The following is a 26,203-nucleotide window of genomic DNA, read 5'->3' on the forward strand; positions in this document are numbered from 1 at the left end:
GAAATGTCCTTATATTGGCTTATAATTACTATGTAGTGTGTTACAAACGATCAGATATTTGCATATCCTTATAAATTCTAAATTAAAGGCAATAATAAAATAATAAAAGAAGAAGACTGCTGACTCCAATAAAATAAAATGTTTTATTTATTAATTTTTTTACCAGAACAAACTGATCCTGCTGGGGGAAGTGAAGGTCGTGCCGGACCCTCACATGGTTTTACTCCCTGCTGCACATCCAGAGGAGAGAAGAGTTCTGTTATCAAGGACTCTCCCTTAATGATGAAAGTAAACAACCACAACAAGAGTGTTTAATATTTCATAGCCCACCCACAGGTGTGGTGGTGTGAGGGGAATAACACATACATCCACACATACCAATGTGGGTCTGATAGAGACGAGGCTGCTGACAGTACGTCCCTGCTGCAATTGGCCAGATCTCCTGTGTGTATGCATGTTTGTGTGTGTGTGTGTGTGTGTGTATGGCCTTGAACATATTTGCAGCCTCAGTCGTTTTCTTCTCTCTCTCTCTCTCTCTCTCTCCGCTTTCCCTCTCTCCTCTGCCCTCTCTCTGTGGTGATATATGGAACATATGGGAAATTATTGTGGGGTTATAAAGGGCTGTTGACTTCAGCAGACATGCAATAAATTAAGCTGTTTGTGCAGGGGAGGAAAAACACAAGCTCTTTAGGAACACTTGGTGCAGATTTCCTGTACAGACCCTGCTCTCTTTCTTCCCCTCTTCCTCTCTAACTCCTCCTCTTACCCCTGAGCCCATTCCCTGTCTCCGCCAAACTCCCTCTCGCTATTGTAACGCAGGCCACAGCACAATCTCATTCTGTTCTCCTAGTTGGTGGTAACACAGTGGGATATATCCACACAAATTACACACATAAAACTCGCAAAGCCTGGAAAATATTTTAATAGTTTCCGCACCCCCTTAGCGGCAACAAGCTGCATGTGCAGAGCTGGCGAACACCAGCAACATTATTGGTGCAATTAAATGTGAAACACAAGAGAGGAACATAAGGGAGTGGGAGCCCAAAATGGCTGTAAACAAGGAAAATGACACTTGACAAGTTGTAATTTATGGACGTCGTTTCAAAGGCGAGAAACTCACCGTTCCTGCACTGGCAGAGGAGGAAGAATGAGGCACAAGGATCCAGGCATTAGAGGAACTAGTCACTGGATGTTAGTGCATCAAAGCCACACAGAGACAAAAAAAAAAAGGGAAAGAGAAAGCTGTGACTTCAAAGTTGAAGCATGATGAGCAATGCTCATAGAGAGAGAGAGAGAGAGAGAGAGAGAGAGAGAGAGAGCTTTGCAGGATGATACTACCAAAAGCAGGCGTACTCTCCTCATCTCAAATGCACACACACACACACACACAAACACAAACACACACACACACACACACACACACGCACACGCACACACATGCACACACAAACAAACACACACGCACACGCTGTCTGGGGAAGAGACGCCATTAAACAGAATAGAACTCCAGCTCTCGTATACTCCAATCCCATCCAGAAACAAATCAGAGTCACCACTTTACTCTCTTTCCAAAACGAGGACAAAGCTGAACCAAAACAGTCGCCGAAAATAAGCACGATGAAGAAAAACTGATGAAAACTTCCAATTTATCCTTCAACAGCGCTCTCGGCCAGATGTTAGTGTGATACTTAACTCTTCTTTGTTTTCACCTTTAATACCCTCGCTTAACTAACTCCACGTACAAAATACTATGTGTGATTTTGCATTTCAGTGCCAACAGAGTAAATGGAAATGGTCGATTTACCTGATTTCTTGTATCACGATGTTATAAGAAAGCGTCAAGTGTTTCCTCTGCTTCGATTTGCACCACTTTTAAACTTTTTTTCGATACCAAATGGTTTCTTGAAAACTAATCTTTCACTAATTTGTCATTTTTAGTCATTTAATCACGACTGGGGTCGTTTTTTCCACAGAGCAGCCAAACCTGCTGTTTCACGGCTCTCCCTAGTTTCTTATCTGCTTTTCAAGAATTACATTTAAAACCAATTGGATAAAGGGATCTAATGCATGTGGAGCACAGCATAAGCTTGTTCTTCAAAGTTGTTGGACCAGCCAAAGGCATTGAGCAGTGGAAAACGTCTAATTTGGCCAAACTGCCATCGCTTTGTTTAAAAGTACCTCTCCTCTCAAACGGGATCCATTTGTTTGCCCTGAATTCTGCCGTCGACCCGAGGAAGTGACGACGCTTAACCAATAATTTAAAAGTCCTTACGGCTGACAGTGGAGCCCCTTTGCCACATAAATGCACGAGTTAAATTCGCAGTGTAGAAATCCTGTAATTCACTAAACGACAAGATGCTTGTCTGATGCACCAAGCACCTCCAATTGCAGCTCATTAACTCAGTCAGGGGGAAGCGTTCTACAAGCGCTGAGAGAAACTATTAAAATGCTGCCATTAACTGGAAGAATAAATATCTCGGTTGCAGCCCAAAGTGTCTTCATTTGGGATCAAATGTGAGATATGCCGTTGCTATGGTAATATGGCAATGGCTGTGGCCCTCCTCCCAGCTGTTGGTGGATTTTTTTTTGTGTAAGAGGGAGAGAGAGAGAGAGAGAGAGAGAGAGAGAGAGAGAGAGAGAAAGAGAGAGACTGTGTGTGACTGCGTGTTTGTGTGTGTGCACGCATGCATTGATGCTGCCTCCGTGCTGTGCTCCCCCTTTCAGTCTTCAGAATAGTGTCTCTACTAATCCGTGAAAGTTGCGGCGCTCTGAACCAGTGGCCAAGCCTTTTCCCACTGAACCAAGGCCCAGGGTCTGCGCTCTGCTTTACACTTGATTGGTCCCTCCCATGGCAGGACTCCCCTCCCTGCTGGGTGTGGGCCCGTCCCCCTCGCTGGGCTGCTTAGCGCTGCCTAATCGCCTTCTCTCCACCATAATTACCAGCGCTGAGCCCGGGACTCACCAACACACCATTAAAGTCTGGCCCGGTCTGGCCCTCACACATCCAGCACTTAGCACAGGCCCAGAGACACGCAGGCCTGTAAGACCAGGCCCGGCTCCACCACGACAGCACCTGTTCATGCCTGGGATGCCCTGCAGCACTGTGGACTTGGCTGGTGGTGCTGCTGGGTAGGAAGAAAGCAAGGGGGGTGGCAGCTGTGCTGTTGTCCTCCTCCCCCTGCAGTGGAGGTGATGTGTTTATTTGGGCTGGGATGGTGCAGTGAGAAGCTGTGAGAGGTAACTATCTCCCTGCTGTACAGAGTAGCAGAGAATCCACCCTGCAGAGACAGAGCCCTTTGATATGTGACCACTTCAAACCCACACATACAATGGAAGCAGTCAGTTGTGGAAATAGCCCACGTTGATGTTGTGTGGGCAAGGTGAGACAAATTTCTTTTGCTCGAAACCGACCCTGCACTTTATTTTTCCACCCCTGTATACGTTCTCAGCAAAGCAAATACAAAACATATTGTAGCCTACATTCTGAACATTTTGAAAACCAGAGATGTGTGTAGGAAATCAGAAATAGAAACACCCGCTCTCTCAATTCTGTCGAGCCCACGAGGTGCTCGAATTTCAGACTATTGCACCATTGGTGAAAGCATATGGGACGGTCCAGGTGAAACGCAGTGACCTGGCAAACAGTCCAAAGACTGGTGAGCGCTGCGTACACGTCAGAAGACACTGGGTGTGCTGGCACAAACAGTACCCAGGATGTGGATCAGACAGACACCCAGCACTCGTTAGCTTATTACTCTCTTATTAGGAACATTTTTGCCTTGCATGGATTGGCAGAGTCCCGCTAACCACCCTCTTCACATGGCCCAGGCTCTGTCAGAGCTGATCAAAAGACATTTCTTCACATCTCCAGACGCCAGGGAAAAAAAGACGAGAAGAAAAGAGGGAGAGAAGAAAAGAGCCAGAAGGGGGCATACTGCTCTCTCTTTACTCTGGTCTTTTGGTGAATGAGGACTTTTCACAATGCCCTCTCCTTTTTCTTTATTTTTTCATTCTTCTGTTTGGGAAAAAAAAAAAAAAGAAAGAAAGAAAAAAAAAAACAGCATTTCCCATTGCGTTTGGCCAAATTGTTTTTGCCATATCAAAAACAATTATCCTCAGGTGAAGAATGCGCCTGCAGAATTACAACCATTCCAGGGGGAGAAAGAGGTCTTCACAAATCTGACTGGCTTCCAGGCAGCCGAGACCCCCTCGAAGTGGTAATGAAAAGTGTAACTTTAGCCTCCCAGCTGTACGTCTCAATCCATAATCCTTCACCAAAAAACCTCACCGTAGAGCCGCCTACCACTCCCATGGCGCTCCCAGTCTGTGCCGGGCTGGGCCTGCACTGATTTATGTGGCAGTCCTGTGTCATACTCTCAACCTGAAAAGGATTTGCTCTCCTATATTTACCAGGGTGGTCAGGGCAGCTCTCAGGAAACACAGAAAGCCCAGTCTCTGGGCCTCACTCCCAGTCTTTTTTACCCCTCTGTGCCCAGTACGTGGACATTGTGGACCTTACCAGAATCAGATGAGGCTCCAGTGTTTCCATAGTGCAATGCTGAGGTGAGTGTCTGTGTGGGCTTGTGTGTGTGTGTGTGTGTGTGTGTGTGTGTGTGTGTGTGTGTGTGTGTGTGTGTGCAGAGCTGCCTGCGACAACACACAGTGCAGAGGTACCTGGTTAGTTGAGGATTGGCAGCTCGGCCCTGTGAAGTGACAACAGACCCACAAACCTCTGAAACGCAGATGTAGATCACACATCAGCACATTTCAGTCGTTCCATCTCCTCGATCTTTGTGTGTTTGCGTCACCTTATCTTCAGCTGCTGTGTCGCAAAGATGCAGAAAAGATCACGAGCTTGACACTGTCCCTCTGCAGCATCTACAGTACAGTGTGGTCATTTTCTAGTTCAGCCTCAGCAAAGTGTCCTACAGTCGTCTCCCAACTGCTCCTGAGAAACACCATAGATTAAAAATGTAATGATTCCCAGTGAATTATTCTGCCAAACTTGAAAGGGAAGACGTTCATCAGCAGATCTCTAACTAATTGATGACGTGTGAGTAAACGACATGATTTGGAAAAAGTTGACGTAAGCGAGCGCAGTCTTCAGCAGGTCTGTCCATCACGTTTTTTTTTTTCTCCCCCCGCTGCAGCTGACTTTAGTAAAAAAAAAAAAAAAAAAAAAAAGTACAGATTGTGCTACTTACCAAAGCTACACGACGAGTAGAGTCGAGAGCTGAGCGCGTGCAGGTAGATGAGCCGTGGTGGATGGTGGAGGTCCACTCTGCCTCTGTGCATCCACTCAAGTCAAGTAAACACGCCAAGGTGACCTCTGGACAGCTGGGCTTATACATCCTGTGGTGGGTTCTCTACGTGGTGTGGCGGTGGGAGCAGTGGGTGGTTGATGCAGACTCTGGAAGGGATCAGCTCATCCTATTTTAACGTGCGTGTGCATGTGTGTATGTGTGTGTGTGTGTGTGTGTGTGTGTGTGTGTGTGTGTGTGGTGTGTGCGCACCCACATTGTGCGCACACACATGTGTCTTGTATGCATGTGCATTTGTCTGACAGCCATGTGGTTCATGCTAAACACCGTCCAACGCTCTGAGCAGGAAATGAAAGCAATACATGCCTGGGACATGCACAGCACATGCCTGATACAATCCACTGGATATCTGCTTAAAGGGGCAAATTAAGAGATCTCCTTCCTGCGAAATCTCAACAGAAAACTGGCGCTTACCGTCCACATACCAGAATTTCAGTGACACGTGGCACGAACTGAGAAAGACACCGGGACCTACACAAATGCAGACAAAATGGCCGCTGTTGCTAAGCTAGCAGGGGAGGAAGAAGATGGAGCTGGATCTCTCAGGATGCTGCACGTTCCCAGTTGACTTTACATTAAGGCGCTGCACCACACACCGCATCGCAGAATTTCTCGTTTTGTCCCGTTTGCTAAATTCTCCGCTCTCGCACATTTAGTTTCCCCATATAAAGTCTGCGCTGTAATATTACACAAGCGATTCGCTCTCTTTACATTACGACTTGTGATGGACTTTTAAAAATGTGCAATTTGGTTTTCATGGCATGAAATAGTTTGCAGTTTACACAATTTATGGAGAGATTACGTAAATAAAAAAAAAAATTTAATGCGGCACACTTCAACAGACTTCAGTGTTCGAATGAGTTCGACTATGTAAATATTTTCAGCCAGAATTGTGAGTTATGAGATGAGTAAAAATGTGACAGCTTCATATGAAAGTCTGTTTGAGACGCTGCAGTTGAAAGCCTTCATAGTATGACACAAGGAAAGCCTTCAAATTTTTATCCTTTTTTTTTTTTCTCCTCCTCCTTATGCGTTAGGTTAACTTTGGAAAAATCATGTGAGAGATAGTTTTCTTTGTAATTGAGATTTAAAGGATGAGATTGGTAACTTTCTCTCCCAGTGTACTTTCCCACTGATCTCAGATTTTAAAGTTTAGATTATGGAGGTGTTTGGGGGGTTTTACAATATGCTCTGTAATGTTTAAAGTTTCCCTGACAGGTTTAAGTAGGTTAAAGGTAGGAAAGAAGAGAAGCAAGAAAGAAAGACACAAAAAAGAAATAAATGTGTAAAATATGTAAAAAATAAAACCTGTATTTTATCTTAAATTTATGTTGTAGCCAAATTTTGCACGTAAAATACGATTTTCGGTCGTTTGCTCGAACGAAAAGAATGACTTGAACTTTACATCCGTCAACAAGCAAATGTTTATTGTTCGCTCCTTCAATACTGTTGACCCAGGGATGTAAATACAATACAAAGGAGCAGTACAGAGCTGAAGGTTTGTGTTGTGGGTGATGTAAAAGTGTTCTGATAAGTAGGAGGGACACTGCTGACAGTTCAATGTCCTCTCTGCACATGGACATATGAAAAACAGATGGTGGCCTTTCATTCTGCAAACTGAGGGAAGTTTCACGTTTCAATCTCAGACAAACATCTGACTTGACTCACAAGTTTTTGATCAAAAAAACGCTGGCTCTTATTTATCGTTGCATATTATTAGATTGTGATGAGAGCGTCTTATTCCAGACAATGTTCCTTGAAGAAAAGGAGAAACTTGAAATAAAAGCATCTTCTGCCAATTATATAGCACCTTGAAACAGAGAGCTAATGAATTGCCTTGTCTTTTGATGCCGCACGTTAAGTTTCACAAATGTAGAAACAATTGAGAAGAATCACAAAGACGTTTATAAACAGATGGCTTCTTCAACAAACAGCTAAACCAACACTAAATAAGCATAATTACTTTTCCGTTGTTCTTGCAGATTTCATATTTGTCTGACATAAGGTGAAAAAGTTAGCAAGAATTTTCAAATAACTTTCTTTTCTCCCTCTGAAGAAATTAGGATAGAAAGCTACGAAACCCACTTATAATTGTCTCTATTTATAAAAAAGTATTTGAGTGCGAATAAGACGTCAAAACCAAAAAATAAAATTGATAAAATTACGTTTTCTGGTGGGACACCTGTGCTTATTCTAACAATCACACTGTAAAGTATTATTTTGAGTCAGCATTATTTTTCATGATCAAAATTTTAAAGAAGAGCCCTGTTAATCATTTTTTTAATACAGCAATTAAACATTTTTATTTCATGTTATAAACCAGAATAAAAACCCTGAAAATATATATATCTCACAACATCGCTTTTATTTTTTATTGTTTTTTAAATTAGCCTGTATTTCTATTACACATTAACATATTGAATAAATTATTTATTTCATAATATGATTGACTTTGAAGTTTATTTACTGCAAAAAGTAAAATTAAATAAAACAAAAACCAGCTTCCCCACAACCTCGGCTTTGGTGAAAATATAAATTACATTATTATCTGCTTTAATTTAATTTGAGATATATTTTTAAATCAGACTGCTGCTAATCCAGATAATTAAAAGTTTAACATTCAACCATGTATTTTTTTTTTATGTGGCGGTCTTATTTATTTTTGTTTTCGCTATTACAGAAATACGGTGAATTCTAAAGTTCGGAAAATTGAAACCTATTTTTTCAATGAGGATAATGAGGTAAAAGCGACAGAATTAATGTGAACTAAAAACAGACGTGTGGTTTTACAGTTATTGACAATTTGTTTTAATTAAATTTTAATACAAATGGATCAGTGCTGTGTTGATGCCAACATTAACAAATATGAAGTGTACGTTTTGTTTTGATATTCTGAATGTTTTTCGGCACCAAATTAGAATATATAGAAAATGGTAAACTGAAATGATGATGATGATGATGAAGATGATGATGATGAGAGTATTATGAGCACAGTGTTAGACTCTGAGAGGGAAATGATTAAATGAGTTGGGAGGCCTGCATATATCACAGAGGCCCTGTTTTAATTGTGTCGAGTTAAATTGCTTCACCTGATTCACCTTCTGGTCACATATTTCTTTAAACGTGGCCTAAATGAGGCCGGCCACAATTCTAGGGCACAAAAGAGACGTGTCAGAGTCACAGCCCTGATGAGAAATAAATAGGGACTTGGGTTTTGTGGATTCTCTTCAAAGACGTTCCAATTTCACACACAAATTAAAGCACCCTAATATTTTAGGCCCATGAGTGATTTTCCTGCTTTTAGACTTCAGGCTTTTTTTTCTTTGCCTTAGTTACAATTGAGACAATCGATGGTAAATGACTAAATTCATCAAAGCAAAGCATAAATATATATTTGTAGAGGACATAAATAATATGTTTATAAGAGCATTATCAGAAATACAAATACTGTATATAAGTTGAACCTATTTTTACTTTAATATTGATCGGTTGACACTTCTCCGTCTCTGCGCCTTATAAACATTCAACTATGCAGAAATGTAGTCTCATCTATCTGTTATTTGTCAGCACTGTGGTTTGACTGCTGAGGTTTATTTTAGATATTATAAAAAAAAAATGTTATCTGTGGTATCAGCTGTCCTGCCATCGCAACACATCACATCTCAACACGTGTCTGAGCTGAAAGCTGCCATGCACCACGTTTGAGTTGGGAACATGTTCTGCATGTCACCAAACATCTGCAAAGATGACACACATGATATGTGACCTGCTCACATTTCACTGCAGGAGCCGGATTTAAACGAGCAATTGCTACCGACACAGTGAGGACATCTCAGTCACCTTTAGCTTCAGGTTTTTAAAATCACATTGTTGCTACAAAGAGAATAACAAATTGCACCTGAATGTAAAAACCAACGAATCTTACTCCCATTTCGGTTTCACACAATTTAGATTCGTCCTGCACACGTGAGTGGGACCTAAAATCTTCCCTGCAGTAAAAATGGGTCAGCATTATATAACCAGGAAGTTGACTGCCAACTTCCTGCAGCTTGTTTATGGTGACATCTCATTGCTTGGACGACGGGGTCCTGCCAGTGTGTGTCTTTATTAGTTTCTACGCACTGCTGGTGTGGGCACCCCAGCAGCAGCAGTGACAGCCCTTATCCCTCCTCTTGTGCCCCAACTCATACTAAGCCCTGGATTTGAAGGACAGGCAGCTCAGGACAGAACAAGTGTGCCAAAGCGGAGCGTAAGCAAAGCTTTAGAGCACAGGGGCCACACTGCAGTGGATCTCTGGTGGTCAACAAGTACTCCACACTTAAAGCTTAAAAAAGACGTGTCCCAGTTAATACTTCTTCTGCCATATAGTCAGGTTTCAGCGGAAAAAGAGAAAAGTTAAAGGGCAACAGTAGAGAGCAGGATGTTACCTGTGGAGTGTGTGAAGTTGATCTTTGGACACAAACACAATCATCAGCCCAAATCCTCACATCTTCAAGGCCCCATATTCACACACAACCTGGATCCCTTCAGCAATAACATTACAAGTTCACACCATTTTCTTAAATCATGAAAAAAAAAGAACAATATAATACAAATTTCACAAATGCAAAAAAAAAAAAAGCTCAGTTTTGGTTTACCTTACAATTTGTGCATCCTTTATTCCAAAGGAAGAAAAACAAAGTTTCCTCCAGGGCAGCACCAGGAGGTGCTGTATAGCAGTTAGCCTTTAGCACAACACCATCAAAAACAAACATGGCTGATGAGGGGGGCAGGGCCGACAGTAACGTGCACAGGTTTCAAAGACTTAGTGCAACGTTAATGTTGGAGGAGCAGCGTTGATATTAGCAAAACGCAGCCCCTATCCCCCCCCCCCCTGCACGCCCTCCTACCTGGGGATCAGTGAGGACACCAGCAGAAAAATCCAAAGCCACGCTGAAAAGTGTAGCGCTGTTGTGGGCATGGAAGCTAACCCGTAGTTACGGTCACCTGAGTTGCTGAATTTAACGTACATCACAACTTAAACTAACTTTTGTTTTTTGTCAAACTATTTGCGGCTTATTGTTTTCATATTTTAAAGCCTTTTCAACATTTTAGCAAAGTATCTTAGGAACAGTGCTGCAGGTGGTCTCAGTATTATTACCAGAAACTGTAGTGGTGTTGTGGTTATATACCAGTGAGGAGATGAGGAGACAGAATGGTTTGGTTGGTGCACAGTGGACTGAGCGACTGGTTCATTCAGTCCCAGCACAAAGTGATAAACTAAAAGATGGAGCGAGGCGACCTGGTCCTCCTTCGTCCTCATGTGAAGTGTGAAACCTCACCCTGACGTTGTAGCGCTGAGGCGCGTGAGTCACAACTGTGAAGATATAATGTTATTTAGACCCGATCTGTCACCAAATGGAGCGGGAAAGAAAAAAAATAGCTTGCCAAGTGCACAAGTCTAACATTGCCACTTATGAGACGCACACACACACACACACACACACACACACACACACACACACACACACACACACACACACTGACACACACAGTCTTGTCTCCTTGACTTCAGAGGACATTGCATTGACTTAGGACATTCATTTCCAATAGACTCAAATTTTAACCCTAACTACTCGCTTTATGCTAACCCTTACGCTAATATTAGTCTTCACCTTAAAATGTTGAGATTTACGTTATGGCGACTTTCTTTTTGTCCCTATAAGGGAGACATTTCCCCCCCAAAAATCTGTAATACCTGGATCACACTCACACACACTCACACACACACACACACACACACACCTCAGACACATACAGTCTCGGGGTCATTAACCTCGCAATGGCGCCAATTAATAAAAAGTGAATTCATGGAGTTGTCATTAACAGGATCGCTTGCAAAGGTCAGGTTAGACATTAAGGAGTAAGTGACAGAAGTATCAACACTTTTATATTTCTCTTAACATAACACAATTATGTGAAATAATTAGTTGCAGTAACTGCCAGGTCATTTCCGACTTGACGAAAGATTTGAATATATCCCGTCATATGTGATAACATGGAGTAATGAAGAATTTTCTCGGCGCCAAACATCATGGCGTCCCTCTTGGGTCTTAGTTGTTGCCTCAGCGTGTGACCCAGTTTGCCTTTTTATTCAAACCAGAAATGCTGTTAATTTTGACAGCTCAATTCACGAGAACCCAATCCCCATCAAGTCTGCCACCTTCTGCAGCAATATTGAATATGGCGACAGACAAAGAACACTGGCATGGTGGTGCCCTGACTGTGCCCAGGGTGGTGCTCGTGGTCCTGACAATACATGTTTCCACATGCCCACAAAGGATGGAGCGAGGCTGTGTTGATGGCCGATGCTCAGTCCGGGAAAAGTTAGTTTTGCGAAAACAGTCTTTGACTTTCGCAGAGACAGAAGTAGGCTGGTTGTGTTCTTTGCTGAAGTTAAAGTTGGGAAACTGCACTGTAGAGATAGTTTTGAAAGTAAAAGTTTTGCACCGCTTCTGCGCAGAAGTGTGTGAAGCCAAAAGTATTTATCAAAAGTAGAAATATTTATAAGGCGGCCTTTGTCGGGATCATATTGCTGTTTCATACTATTATAGTTGTTATGATAACCACTCACACAAAGTAATGCAGTGTTGTAACCGGTTACGATTTTTTTTAGCTAATTTTAACTATACTTAAATATTGTTAGCGTAGCTTAATCCTTATTAATGACCCTTCAAACTCATTATAGGTTTTTTTTGTATAATAATTAAAATATTTTTCTAAAAGCTCCCTAGCAGATGAAACTGTCAGATAAATGCAATGATATAAAAAGGCCAATATTTCCCTCTGACATTTAGTGGAATAAGATATAAGAAGAAGAATGAAATTTCAGAAAAGCTAAAGTTAAACACGTATGATTATGATGTCTATTTCATCATAGTGGAGACAGGCATTAAGGGTAAGAATTTTTTTTAATAATTTTAGTACAATATCTCAAATGTTACTGTTAAATAAATTTCTAATTATTGTACATTTTGTAGTTTTTGACATAATGAGGGTGTTTACAGACCAAACTAAACCCGAGCTTCTTATTAACACAGTGCACTGGAGATTTGTTGATTTTCTGTATTTACCTCCTGTTGGTTATTCTGTGATGCCTTTTAATGACAGAGCTCAGCATAATTTGTCTTCCTGCTGTGGGTGTGTCTTGTTTTGTGTGTAAAGTATTTTAGGTGACCTTGTTTTGCAGCCAAAATATTATCAGTGAGTCATTTTCCTGAAAATCTTCCCGCTCTGGTGACGGTGGAAAACTGCTCCGCTGGTGTGACTTTGTCTTTAGTGTGAAGGGCGAAGGATTCTGTTGAATTGCTCCGCGTCAGTTTGTTTAAATCAGCAGGTCTGTGCAGGTATTGAATGGACTAATCTAAGTACATTGTGGATATATCGCTCAGGCGTTTTAATTCAAACTGCTGAATGAAGCGGCTTTTGTAACCTTGGGGGCACATTAAGTTCCGATTCAACATGGCTGCTGAGCTCGAAGGAATAAGAAGAATCTGAAAGAAAAGAAAAAATTGTACATTGCCAAAAAATGAAATTGGCAAAAGAATGCAGGGTGTGGCAGTGGGCTGCTCTATAAAGACATCTGCTGATTACACAGTTCGGGGAGGCCTGGTCGAGAGGAGCCTGGCAGTGAAAGGTGTAAAGAGATTGAGACCACACGACCGCTGCTGAAAGAACACAGCAGTCAGACCCTCACAGCCAGTCACTCAGAGCATGAAGCCATAATGACGTGAAGCGGAAAGTTGCCTTCACTCTATTTTACACAACAAGAGAACCTGGGCTGCCCACGGTGGCAGACTAATATAAGGCCCTCAAAATCCAGTCAAGGACTTTCTCATTTTCTTCCGGCCCACGACTCGGCAGGCACGCGAAACATCCAGTGGGCTTCATTGAAGTTTTCGCCACTATTGTGAAGTGTTTTCGCCACTATTGTGAAAATTTAGTGCAGTTTCGAACACGCTGTCTGCATATTTGTGCCGTATTCACCTCCCAAGCCCAGTGGCAAATTGGTATGTGTCTCGGCTGACAGTGACATGCCTGCAGACGGGCCGGCCTACATGTAGCCCCGCGTGATGTTGTGTCAGTGCTCTGTGTAGCAGGTGGAGACAGAGACCTGCTTCAGGTGGCCCATGTGCTGCCGCGTGGCTCCCTGGGGAGACCCACCATGGTGCCGTACTGCAGATATCTTCCCAGATATGGCAGCAGGGCCGGCCCCGAGAGCCGCGGCACACGGAGCCGTCCACCTCACAGGGGCCAGATCACTGCACACAGACGACGCCCACACCCTTCTGCCACACTCCTTTTAGAGTCAACGTTGAATCAGCCCTGCAACCGTCACCTATTTGTGATTGTGCTCGTCATGCTGTTAAATATCCTTCTAAATTACTTTTAAGTGAGTAAACAGGAAAACAGAAAGTGATGAAAATTGAAACGCAGAGAAATTGCTGCTCATTCACGCAGACGCATCGGTGGATTGACTCATAATTAAGGGAAGGAATTTGGCTGAGGTCAAAAAAATATTTTCTATTATGGGATAAAATTATTTCCATTATTTTTTCTGGTTTATTACCCGCTTAGACTGCATCTGAGCGTAAGTTTCATAAGAGATTTGTTTGGATATGTTTCTTCTGGTTAGATACACACAAGCTCTGCGGCTGACATACAGATTCTGAGAAGAAACAGACCGATGGGAGAGAGTCAACTATCTGTTCTTTTATCTTTTTCTTTTATCACATGTCTATAAATATTGGCTGGAACAACCTTCCCTCAGTGGGCTTCAGGTACTTTTGTTCCGTGAGAGCGCTCATTACGGCTGAGCTCAGTGTTATTTTGAGAGATGGTAATCTGGAAGGGCTTTTTAATTTGTAAGTGGGCAAATGTAATATTTCTTATCAGAGATGACCTGATAAACGCAGCATTATTGACTCCTAATTGAAGCTTATCGCTGAATTATGCATAACCGAAGTAAGATCCACGCGGAGGCGACGTGTTTACATTGGTTTTATGTTTCATCGGGACATCTGAGGGCATCTGGTTCTGCCTCAGCCCACATGTGTCCCTCTGATCGTGTTTAGCCAATGCGTCCTACGTGTGTTTTCTCTGAGCCTCCTCTCTGCTGCTGACCTCTCACCCAGGCCTCTCTCTTTCTCTTTGTTGTGCAGGTCAGAGTCCACGTACCCGCGCCCACGCGCCCGCATGGTCACATTTCGGTATGCAGATACACAGACGCAGGTAAGTCTGGTCCAGGTGCACCCCACAGTGATCCTGACCCACGCTGGTTCACCCCTCAGCTCGCGGGTCAGCCCTGGAGCCCAGCAGGCTGCCGGCACAGGTCACAGAGGGCCTCCACATCCCAGAGATGAGACTCCAGACTGGCATGAAGAGGAGTGTTTGATGTAGCCCTGAGCTCGGCTATGTTACCATGTTACTTTGCTTTTAATTAGCTCCAGCAGCTGCTACTTCCTGGTTGACAGGCCCTGGCAAACTCCGCTGTCTCTGTAATCTCTTACAGGTGACTGTCAGTTGCGTGTCAGCTCACTGTATAGCGCCAGGCTGTGCGTTCTCCTTTAAGTCAGGTGTTAGAGCTTTACAAAGCAGCGCTCCTGTTTACCAAGCTAATTAACTGTGAAGTGAGTCTAGACAAGATGTGAATGAAAAAAAGAAAAAGAAAACTCACAGTGCTATAATGACCACAGCATGTTTCCAAATATGTTATGCAAATATGTATCCAAGCACCAATCCCCTGCCCATAGTTTGGCGTGTGTTTTCTGAGGATGCAATCATGATAGAGAGACAGCAAAGTTCTCCTGGTGACAGTAAAATGTGCCACTCTGCATTCTTCAGCGGGATCTCCAGCTCACTCACAGACGTCTTCACCACTGGAAATTGCCCTCCGAGGACTGACGGCTGGAAACTGATCTCAGATTAGATGAGCACACCTCGTTCCCAGCACAGCTTTGTCACTCCCAAGTTGGTGGATCCATCCTGAAAACTCCACCAGAGATGAAAAAAGGGGAGACTTCACAACTGGCTTTGGCATACTAATACCCTGGACTCATTATATTAATGGGGGCCAGATTCCCCTTACTGAATGTGCACTGATGCCCTTTGAGTTTTCCAGGGCTGGAGGGTGTGCAGCACTTTGAAAGCCCTGACCGGCATATTGAACGTGATTTAATAGAACCCTTTTGAGACTCCTGGTAGGATGCATGGTAACTCTTTGCCTTTAAGTTCCCGCACCTCTCTGTGTGATCTCGTCAGATAGAGCCACTCTATCCTCGAATTCATGCCCGGGGAGGGGGAGGGGGCCGTGCACGTTAAATGAGGCCAGAGGTGTCCATATCTCAGCAGAGGCCATTCTTTCCTGGAGATGTGGTACTTTGAGACATGGTGCTGAGCAAGCTTTGATGTAGAAAGGTGCCCTGCAAAAGAGTGCGAAACAGGAGGCTTACAGGCAGACGTTCAGTGGGATTCCCCTCAGGGAGCCGAGTCCGGCCTTTCCTCGGACATCCGTCCATATATTGTTGATTTAATTACTCCGCTCTGCTACTCACAGAGCCACCGAGGCTCTGCAGTAAAACAAATTCAGTCCCTCACACAACCATTATGAAAGTCATTGCCCATTTAATGTGCGGCCACCACTGTGAATCAATGCGTAATATAGGCAAGCCGCGGGAATGTACAGAATCCAATGAACAGATTTTCATTGCCAAAGGTAGCGATAGCCGAATTTCAAGGTGTAAAAGCACAAAGGAGAAGGTATTGTTTTTAATGGCGGTATTTTGGAATGAAATAAGTCTTAAAATAATGGGAGGGAAAGAATACTAATAAATGAATTTTGCATATTTGCCCAACAGCAAAAAGATGAACTGATAAGAAAAGAAAGCTGGGGAGCGCTCATTTGCATGAGAAAAACGTCCCTTTAGTGCACTAATACATCACTCCTATGGTTATCGCAAGCACATGTAGCACATGTTAAGATAGCGAGAATTCATCCTCAATGAAATTAAGATATTAATCCGAGAATGGTTTTAGCCTTTAAGTGATTCTTGTATTGATACAGCGGTTAGGTAACAGCAAGACGAGAACATGTGGCTTTGGCCGCCCTGAGCAGTAAGGACATTATGATATAATAATAATCTTCCTTTCAGTTCTGCTCTGTCATCTCAACTAGGAGCTCTTGAACGTCACGAAGCAGGAAAACAGCAGCGACGATGATGAGATTATACACAGTCAGGAGCGGGATACAGCAGGACTGATCCTGGCTGGCTGGAATACGCTTTAAAAACGCAGCTGAATAAGACAAGTGGCTGGCATCTATAGTGGGATACTGACAGGAAAGATGCAGCGTCTGAGCCGCACAATGAGGCGCTAGCTGCTGAATGTAGTGAATAAACAGAAATCCAGTCAGGATAAAAATGGCTGACTCAGTTGCAGAGGAAGCACGCCATCCCTCAACGCCACCTCACTCTCTTTCTCTCTGCAGCCATCACGTGGAACACAACAGCACCATATACCTTTTACAGAAACCCGTGTCGGGCAATCATTTGGTTTTTTCGGGGAGCTAGCTTTGACAGTAATGACTTCATAAAGCCTTTGATTTTAGCCTGATCACCGCGGCTGCAACATCGCTGGATATCGCTCCTCATTAGCGATTCCATACGCAGAGAGCGATCCACTGCTGTGGCGGCTGATACTTACACGCCTCCCACTCTAAAGTGTGCCGGGTAATTTATTCGCTCCCCGGCGCTCATCATCCTGATGCAACTCACACAGTGACAAGAATCCATCTCTGTGGTACCTGGCAACAAAGTGGGAGGAGGGGTAGCGGTGGTGGGGGGGGGGATCACATATTTTGTGATCACAATCAGAGGGTGGAGAGGACAGTTACCAGGCAGGGTTTGGAACATCCTGGTGCCGTAGTACTGCCACTAGAACATCCTGTAAACACTGACGCTGGTGTCACTCCATCAGATGCGTGTGTAACCTGTTTGGTGATGTCTGCGTTGGGATTTATTTGAAAGAAAAGGCCCCGGCCATGAACGTCGTTGGAGGCGATTCCTGTTTAGTCTGACAAACCAAGCGAAATACAACGCCGCAGCCTCTCTTCCAAGGAACACAACAATAGAGAGGCCAGAGGTGAAGCAGGAGACTGACCCTTATGAGGAGGGTCACCCCCCCAGAAGTGGAAATAGAGGTACAGGACATAACGTTCCACATTGACACTGAAGGCCTGTACATGCCAGCTGATAACTATGTACAAAGATGTGTCATTATTACAATAAGTTCAAATTAAATCAGTTAAAATGCACGTTGGATTCTACACAAACAGCCCAAGCGTCCAGCAACTCTTCTCGCGTTTAAATAATTTCAAGAAGGAGGTAAAAAAATTAACAATTCACAAGCTGAGAGTTGATGCTATAGGCCTTTTTCTCTCCTGCCAACGGGGTTTTCTCAGTGTATGGCTTAAGCAGTTCAGAGTTAAGTACTATGTAGAGAGTATGATTCATTTGGCAGCTCATATTGTCCAGCTTCAATAAAAAAAAAAAGCTAAAGCTGGCCAGAGACACACTGTGGGTTGTTTTCAGCTTCAGAGAAGAGAAAGAATTTGGCTTGAGCTTTGGCCGCCCATCCCCATCCAGAGATGGGCTCTTTTTCATCTTATCGTCGTCTTAGCGCGTTGGTGTGGTGACTATGTGCTTCACAGGTGGGAGTCTGCCTCTGTCAAATAAGCCAGTTCACTAAGGACAGGATTTGCCGCTGTTATTTTTCTATTAGGGAAGAATTATGCTAAGCCTTTAGAGGCCATCTTTGTGTTGCTATGGCAGCCCATATTTCCTACCGGGTTGCGACCTTGAATGACTACAGTGCAAAGCCACGTCGCGCCAAAACCCTTTGAGGATTAGAACCCGGGTCTCATAGTTATGCAAAACACCTCTGATATGATTGAACCTTGAATGGTTGAATGACAAAGTTTATTGAGATTGCCTCTCTTTTCATCTGATTATTGTCATTTGATTATTCCCAATCACTTGGCGTGGCTTCAAACGCATCTTTTCAAATGGCTCTTGTTTAGGACAACACTAAGAGCTTTTCTGTCTAACATGTCCACAATGCTCACATCTTCCACCATTGTATCAGTGAAAACAAGAGTGCATGATGCTAGAAATTTAATTAGAAAAACATTCATGTCAGACAGAATTACAGTATAATGCATCACCAGGGTAGGTTAAGACTTTTCTCTAGTTTCATCTGTTGATTTTTGTCCTTTAATTGATTGTTATTCTACGAAATGTTCGACATTTCTGGGGGAAAAAAAGCCATTCCAAGTTGTTAAATTGCTTGTTTAGTCTGACCGCCAGTCCACAAACCTGAAAGTCTTTGATTTTTAAATCAAATGAACAAAGAAAACGCAGCGAACGCTCACATGTGAACATCTGGAACCAACAAATGTTTGGTATTTTTCGCTGATTTAAACAATGAATTCACTTTCTGTCACTGGACTGCCTGATCAAAGCAGTTCTCTTTTCACCGCTAACTGAGGCAAATCAATATGTTGATTGTGAACATGACACATTCTGAGCAGCCCAGCGAGCAGTGAAGTGCTGCGTTGCTATCTGTGGATTCAGAGATGATCTTTTGGAGTTTTTTCTTTGCGCTACAGACGCTCTGGAGTCGTAGACGCGATGTGTGATTCACAGCTGATGGGGGAGTCTCCTTCCTATAGCTGCTTCTGAGGTTGCACACTAATGTTTCTGAGCTGTCGTAACAATCAGACACAATATTGTGCTTGTGGAAGCAATTTCACAAATCACCGGTCAGATTTCGTGTGCAGCCACATCAATAGCATTTATTTTTCCACACTGGATTTTGTCATAATGTTCCCAACTGTTTTCGGAGCAGCCATCAAAGCCTCAAGTCTTTTCGGAGACGTATATAGACAGCTACTCAACGCTGACACAGGGATGAGGGTTTGAAAGTATGAGATTGACACTATTGTGGTCACAAAGCACAACAGGAGGCTACTTTGAAGAGGAAAGTGCTTTGAGTATCAGATTTCACTTTAGAAATAGTGGCCGAAGACAAGCCCAAGTATTAGATGTGTGGAATTGGCGAACATTAAACAACAAAACCAGACATGTGCTCTGTGCGCCACTTCCGTGAGTGTGTCCAAAGCATGAATGTGGGAAGGTCGAAGTTTTGAAACCTCAGATAAATATGACTCCCTGTTTTTTCAATCTAAAATCTGCTGCACACACCCTCTCACTTCTGCGTCTTGGGATGCTGCCGCCCTGTGATGCAAATATAAAGTTGACAATATAACAACAACAAAAAAACAGTACCTTTTTTTTTTTTTTTACTCTACAAAATAAAGTGCCACTATCAGAGCCGCGCCTCGCTGGCAGTTTGGGAATTGATCAGCCTCAATCCCAAGCTGCATCCTTGTCAACTGGCAGGTCTGCTGGAGATGACACATTTTCTGACAGTGCCTTGTCAATGGCTGCGCTTGAGTGAAATCCCCAGCCATGTCTGCTCGCTGCCAAAGTGATATCTATCAACTTATTTTTGACAAATTCGTCTTTACCGATCTCTCAATCTAATTGGTCTTTGAGGCTCCGGTAAGACAAAGACTGCTAATCTTAGTTGTGCACGTTTGAACAGAGCTTGCCACTGAACACTCCTCCAGCCTTTGAGGCAGCGTTCAGCTAAGTTTGGAGGGGAAAAAAACATGACAGTCACATTTTAGGTGCTCTGATGTCACGCAGTCTTTCTGGCTTAAAAAGTTCACTCGATATGAGGTTTGGTCTGCTTTGATGTGGGGTCTCTAGCGATGCGATTTTAGCACGCGATCTGCCTCTGCTGTTCTCTGTCACCCACTCCTGCAAAGACTGACATGGGAGCTGCCAGAGCTGAGGCTCAGCCTTTCATTCCTGGAGACTAGAAATTAAAGATACAGGAAAAAGGTAAATTGAGGCGGCATCGTGACAAGCAGAAATTTCACTCCTGTAAAAGAGACTGGGAAAGAAAAAAACAAACCTGGCATGGAGATTTTAGATGTGATCAGTCATATGTATTAAGAAGAAAATTTTATTTTAATATGTGGCAAATGTTCAATAATGAGCAAAACAAAGATATCAGGGGTACATGTCCTGACTCATTAACATAAACAAGCTCACTGGCTCTTTTGTTGAAGGAAAACATGCAGGGAAGTTTATTTATGACTTATTTAAAGAATTAATTCACTTTCTGTCACTTGACTAAGCAGCTCTCTTATTAGCACCGACTGAGGCAAATCAATATGTTGAAATCAAACATGACACAACACGCAGAACATTCTAAGCAGCGCAATTTGCAGAGTTTGCAGAATATATAATAAACACCTTTTTTTTTGCCCTTGAAAGTAACTTCACAAATCACAGGTCAGATTTCGTGTGGAGCCGCATCACTGGAATTCATTTTTCCTCTTTGGGTGGTTATTTTTGAATATGTGGCAAATGTTAGAAAGCTCCTCTGCAACGAGCAAAGCAAAGATATCAAGACTGCACCTCCTGGTTCATTTGCATAAACCAGCTCACTTGCTCTTTTGTTGAAGGAAAACACGCAGGGAAGTTTATTCATGACTTTTTAAAACAAATAAATCAGTTCCTGTCACTTGACTAAGCAGCTCTCTTTTCTGCAAATCAACTCGAACATGTTGTGTTGTTATCTGTGGATTTAGATCTGATCTTTCACTGATTTTCTTTACGCTACTGATGCTCTGGAGTTGTAAATGATAAATGGTCTGTATTTATGTTGCACTTTTCTTGTCTTGGTGACCCTCAAGTGCTTTACAGTACAGCTTTCTGCCTTTCACACGCATTCATACTTCCATGTGCATCACTTTCTCTATGAGAAGGGGCAATATTGGGATTCAGTATCTTGCCCAAGGACACTTCGGCATGCGGAAGAGCCCAATAAGCTAAATAAAGATATCGAGAATGCAGATCCTGATTCATTGACATAAACAATCTCACTCCCAGGGAAGTTCGTTTATGACTTATTCATTCGAGTCAAAAATAAAAAACTTGCTGTTCATGTTCTGCTTGTTATGCAACAACTCCCCTTGTATATCTGCACATAAGGTGGTGGAGTTGCAGTTCAGTGGGGGTGGTGGGTTGGTGGGTGAGGTAGTGGGGATGGGGGGGGGGGGGGGGGGGGGGGGGGGGGTGATAAAGATCTAGTAATCTCGTTTTATGCTCATGATGGCGCGATGAGACCCCCCCCCCCCCCCTCTCTCTCTCTCTCACTCACACACACACACACACACACACACACACACATATGCGCCCGCGCCCCCCCCCCCCCACTGCGACGTGCGCTCTCACCTGAACGCGCAGCCGCAGCTCCGCGTTTGACTCCTGAGAATTCCAGGATTTAAGGAGGATTAAAGCGGAATATTTCAATTTAGCGGCGGAATTTACCTGCTTGTGCCAAAGTAATTACCCAAACCCTCCCCCCCCCCCCCCCCACCACCGCACCCCCCAGCCACCCCCTACCACCGCTAACCTCTTCTGAAAGAAATAAAAAATAAAAACCTAATTATATGGAAACAGTAAAACAAACGTACAGACAGACAGGGAGGATATAAAGGTGTCTTAGTTGAAAAAAACAGCAGATATACGACGCTAATGAAAGTAATTAATCATCTCAGCTGCCAGGTCTCTTGATTTATCGCCTATAATAGTCTAATAAAATAAGATCATGCTTTATTTAGTGTTGCTCCCTGAAGCGTCTTGTTCAAATGCATCTTTCTTTAGTTACATTGACATTATTATTATTTAATTTATTTTACGTTAGAGGCCCCTTTTCGAACACGATGCCTCCAAAACGAAAAGGAGACAGAAAATAATCTAGAAACATTTGGCCTCCTTCTTTAGCCCCTCCCTGCGGTTTATTGGACACTGGAGTGGTTTTTATATGGAAAATAAAAAAAGGTTCTGTGTCTGAATATGAATTCAGTCACTATTATTTGTTTCGTGCGTGCGTGTGTGTGTGTGTGTTGAATAAATATTAAGAACAAAATCCTTTGTAAAAATAGTCCCATGCGAAAGAAAACCTGACCACACTACATTTCATGATATGTGTTTTTATTTGGCCTACATATTTAAAATGCGGGGGAGAACATTGTGGAAAGATGCGGAATAATTTCGGGCCCAAGTAGTTTTCGGTTTGTTGTGGAACAAACACCATTGTTAAACTGTGGGGGGGTGGAAGCACATTAGAAAAGAAAAAAACATTTATTTCAGCAGCAGATGGGAATATTTCCAGAAAATTGCCACTAACATTAAACTGGGTTTGATAAATTACACCATTATCACTTTAAAGACTTTCATGTAAAATGATGAATTGAGATTTGTCTTCCTTTGTGCAAATTCAGCATTTTGCTGGTCTGTGTGAGGCGTTCAGGTGTTTGTCTTTAAATTTGTTTTTATGAATAAGGCCTGAGCCCAGTAATTCCACATTTATGATATCCGTTACCATCCAGTTATTTCTGTCTAAATACATAAACAAAAACTTGACTTGCTTCCACGGAGTCGATGCATGATTCTCATATGAGTCTAATAAATAAATGTAGATCAACTTTGGACATTTTTTCCAACATTTCTGACATAAATTTGGTAAATAAAATCTACAACTAACATGGTTTATAATATATCTCCATGAAAAATCTGAAAACAGACAAAGATTTTGCCTTTTAAATGAAATAATCTTTTTTCTTCTTTATATTTACATTTTCCTGCTTTGTTATGTTGCAGATTTTTTACGATCGTGCTCATTCACCTTTTATTCGCACATGAGACTGAGGGAGAGGATCAACGTGTGCACCTCAGGCCGGTGTGAGATACAGGGGGAGACGAGGCAGGGGCCCAGTGAGGCTCTATCCCATGTAAACAGGGCCCTGTGCATTGTGTAAATTAGGTGGATTAGCCCCTGCTTTTGTTGGACATGGTGTGTACACACACGGACCCTGATTCAGATCTCCCAAAGCCAGTCTGGCGCTCACAACTTTCAGGAAGTCTTACATTCCCCGGACCTGCAGCCGGAGCTGATCTGAGGGGATCAGTCATCACCGTGTTGGTGCGGCTCCTGTTGGGTTTTTATCAAATGCTAAATAAACAGAGAATTCAGCCCCAGTCTCCAGAAACACGCCTCAAACTCCTCATCACATCTCAAGTCCAGCATTTCAACTTCTGACGCACAGACAGGGATGAAAACCTTTCATCACCGAATCAGAAATCATTTGCAGATTGATTGATTGAAGTGTTTTGTTTTTTTAAATGACCAGGGAAATGGTGCGCGCACACGCACTCTCAGGGTCCGCACCCGGCTCGCTGTATTTCAAGGTGTAAACACAAACATTTGCACATATTTGTTAATACCGCAGCAGTTTGCATCAATTAAGCCAAATAACTGACAAACGGCTGCAGCCAATTAAAACGTATTTCATCTTAATATCAGAGGATGAGAGGAGGAAGAAAGGAGGATGAGAGGAGGATGGGAGGAGGATGGGAGGATGTGGCTCGCGGCCACTCGTCTCTCATCCTCGTCAGGTGATTTTATTTTGATGCCACCTCCGATTCTGTGTCTTTAATTTAAATTTTACGCAAACTGGATGAGAGGGGGATGAAGTTCCGTCCTTACTTTTTATTATTATCTGAAAAACTTTCACTTTCTCCTCGTCGAGAATAAGAAACTATCTCGGAGGAAAAAAGTTATTTATTTCATCGGACATCATTAACACATATGCTTCTAAACACTGTGACCCTTTTATCGTTTTAGTGGCTGTGATAAAGCTGTTGGGAAATAATGAATAAAGTGTTTTAATGTGGATTTTTTTAATGAGTTGCTGTGGAGCAGGAGAAGGCCCGCAGGCCCACAAACACACTGATGTTCTCATCATTATTTATCCACCTGTAGCTCCGAGGATGCTGATGATTTTACGCACATTTTACGCAGTTTATAGAAATGTGAACTTTATTTCATACGGAAACGAGGGTTTGCAAAAACGGCCTCAACTGTCTCAGTTAGATTACTTCGAGTTTATTCTTATTTTTGATAAAGATTTGTTGCTATTAAAACTGAGCTGACTTTTATTTTTCAATTGCAGATATTTTTATTATAGAGTAAATTACCTGCAGGATACTGAGGCGCATTCAGACGCGTGTTTTTGACATTAAAATACTTACTAAAACTCATTATTGTGCACATGACCACTGACCCTGTGTTGCACACGGGGAGAAATGAAACCCTTCAAATTATTGTCATATCTTAATTAAGATCAAATCTGATTTGTTCTGTGGCACATAACTGGAAACTAATCGAGCGTAAACAGTATTGAAGTCATATTGGATGAAATAAACAATTAACCTACAGAGTGGAAGGAGGAGGGGATGGTCCAAACACACCGGACTAAATCTAATATTGTTTCTATTAGACTTTACATCGACTAAACACCCGCGACTGTCTGACTTTGATTTGGCGTAATGTGAACTGATTGTGCGTCTTTGTGCGTGTTTGTGGGAAAGCAGATGAGACTGTGCAGAGAAGACTTTCAACATGTGGTAATCACCTCTTCAAAGAGGAGAACACTCCACCGGGTCATCGCACTTTCTTCTATTTCACGAGATTATTTTCTTACTGTCTTTTTTCTTTTAAACATATCAGACGTGTGGGAAAAATACCACACTCCTTGAACTGAGTGAAGGGCTAATTACACTCAACAGATAAATATACAAGATATCAAGCCACATCCTCAGTGGCTGCATTATTAGAAAAAGAGCTTCACAACAACACTTTTGTTAACTAATGTTAAATTTGTTGTGATGGCTGAAACATGTATTTTCAGGAAACTGTGAGTAGTTTTACACTTGAATTCAAAAGCATAAAGTAGTTTATTTTTCCTAAATATTGTGAAAACTTGTTTCCCATGTGCAGAGATGGTTTTTAAAAGTAGGTTAAATATGCTGGTGTCTTTATATGTGAGAGAAAGTTTCACAACGTTTCCTCTGTGTTCGGTGAAAGAAAGAAAGTCTCACTTTCTGGTCCACTGAGATCCAACAAGTTATTCTTTAACTACTGCAGCAAGTCACTTCTGCAAAAAGGAAAAGATACATTTGCTTCCTGCCATGAACTCAAAGAAGTCTGATAAAATAATGTATTATTCTATAAAAAATATTTTTGTTTTCTTCTCATCACATTGTCTCAAGCTTCTCGTGTCCGTCACTCTTTGGGAAAACATGGCCGCCAACACTATGCAGAATTTCATATGACACACTCGTCATCTCTGCCTCCCATCTAACAATAAGAAATGTGTCATACGAAGGACAGAAGGACGACAGAGGACTGACCTATTTACGGTTTCATCATTTTGAAATACTCAGATAAAGTGGAAGCTTTGGGGAAGAGGGAACACTTTCAATCCACTAGAGACTGCGGATGGAGAATCATTTTTTAAAAAGTTAAACAGTGAACTGCATTTCTGACATATACAGTATTTCTCATTCACACGAGTGGACAGAGGAAGAGCTTGTCCACTTCATGGATTCTGTATTTAAAGAAAGGGCCATTTAATTCATTAGTGTGGTGAATACTTGTAATTACTGCATGTCTAATTTTACAGTATATGTCGATGGAGTTAATTGTGCCTAACTGTGCGTGTCCTGGAATGTGTGCGCTCATCATAGTTGCCTTTTTGTCTGTGCCTCCATGTGCCCATGTGCCAATGCAAGCGTGTGCCCATATGTGGGTGTATAAGTGATCCACTGTTACTATCCTGAGTGCGTGTGTGTGTGTGTGTGCCCATG

The 26,203-nt window shown here is 42.6% G+C and overlaps 1 long non-coding RNA gene across 2 annotated transcripts in view; it reads left to right on the forward strand.

Moving 5' to 3' along the window:
• The first annotated feature begins 3,001 nt into the window (after nt 1-3,001).
• Nucleotides 3,002-26,203, forward strand: part of LOC117769741 — a 33,625-nt gene continuing 10,423 nt past the window's right edge. The window contains exons 1-3 of one of the 2 annotated variants that reach the window (XR_004615308.1): nt 3,002-4,217; nt 4,414-4,563; nt 14,522-14,591. This is a non-coding gene — a long non-coding RNA (uncharacterized LOC117769741). Of the gene's footprint in view, nt 4,564-14,521; nt 14,592-26,203 lie in introns of both variants that reach the window. The other variant, XR_004615307.1, reaches the window with a different exon arrangement.

Source organism: Hippoglossus hippoglossus, chromosome 10, assembly GCF_009819705.1.
Source record: "Hippoglossus hippoglossus isolate fHipHip1 chromosome 10, fHipHip1.pri, whole genome shotgun sequence".
NCBI lineage: Eukaryota > Metazoa > Chordata > Actinopteri > Pleuronectiformes > Pleuronectidae > Hippoglossus > Hippoglossus hippoglossus.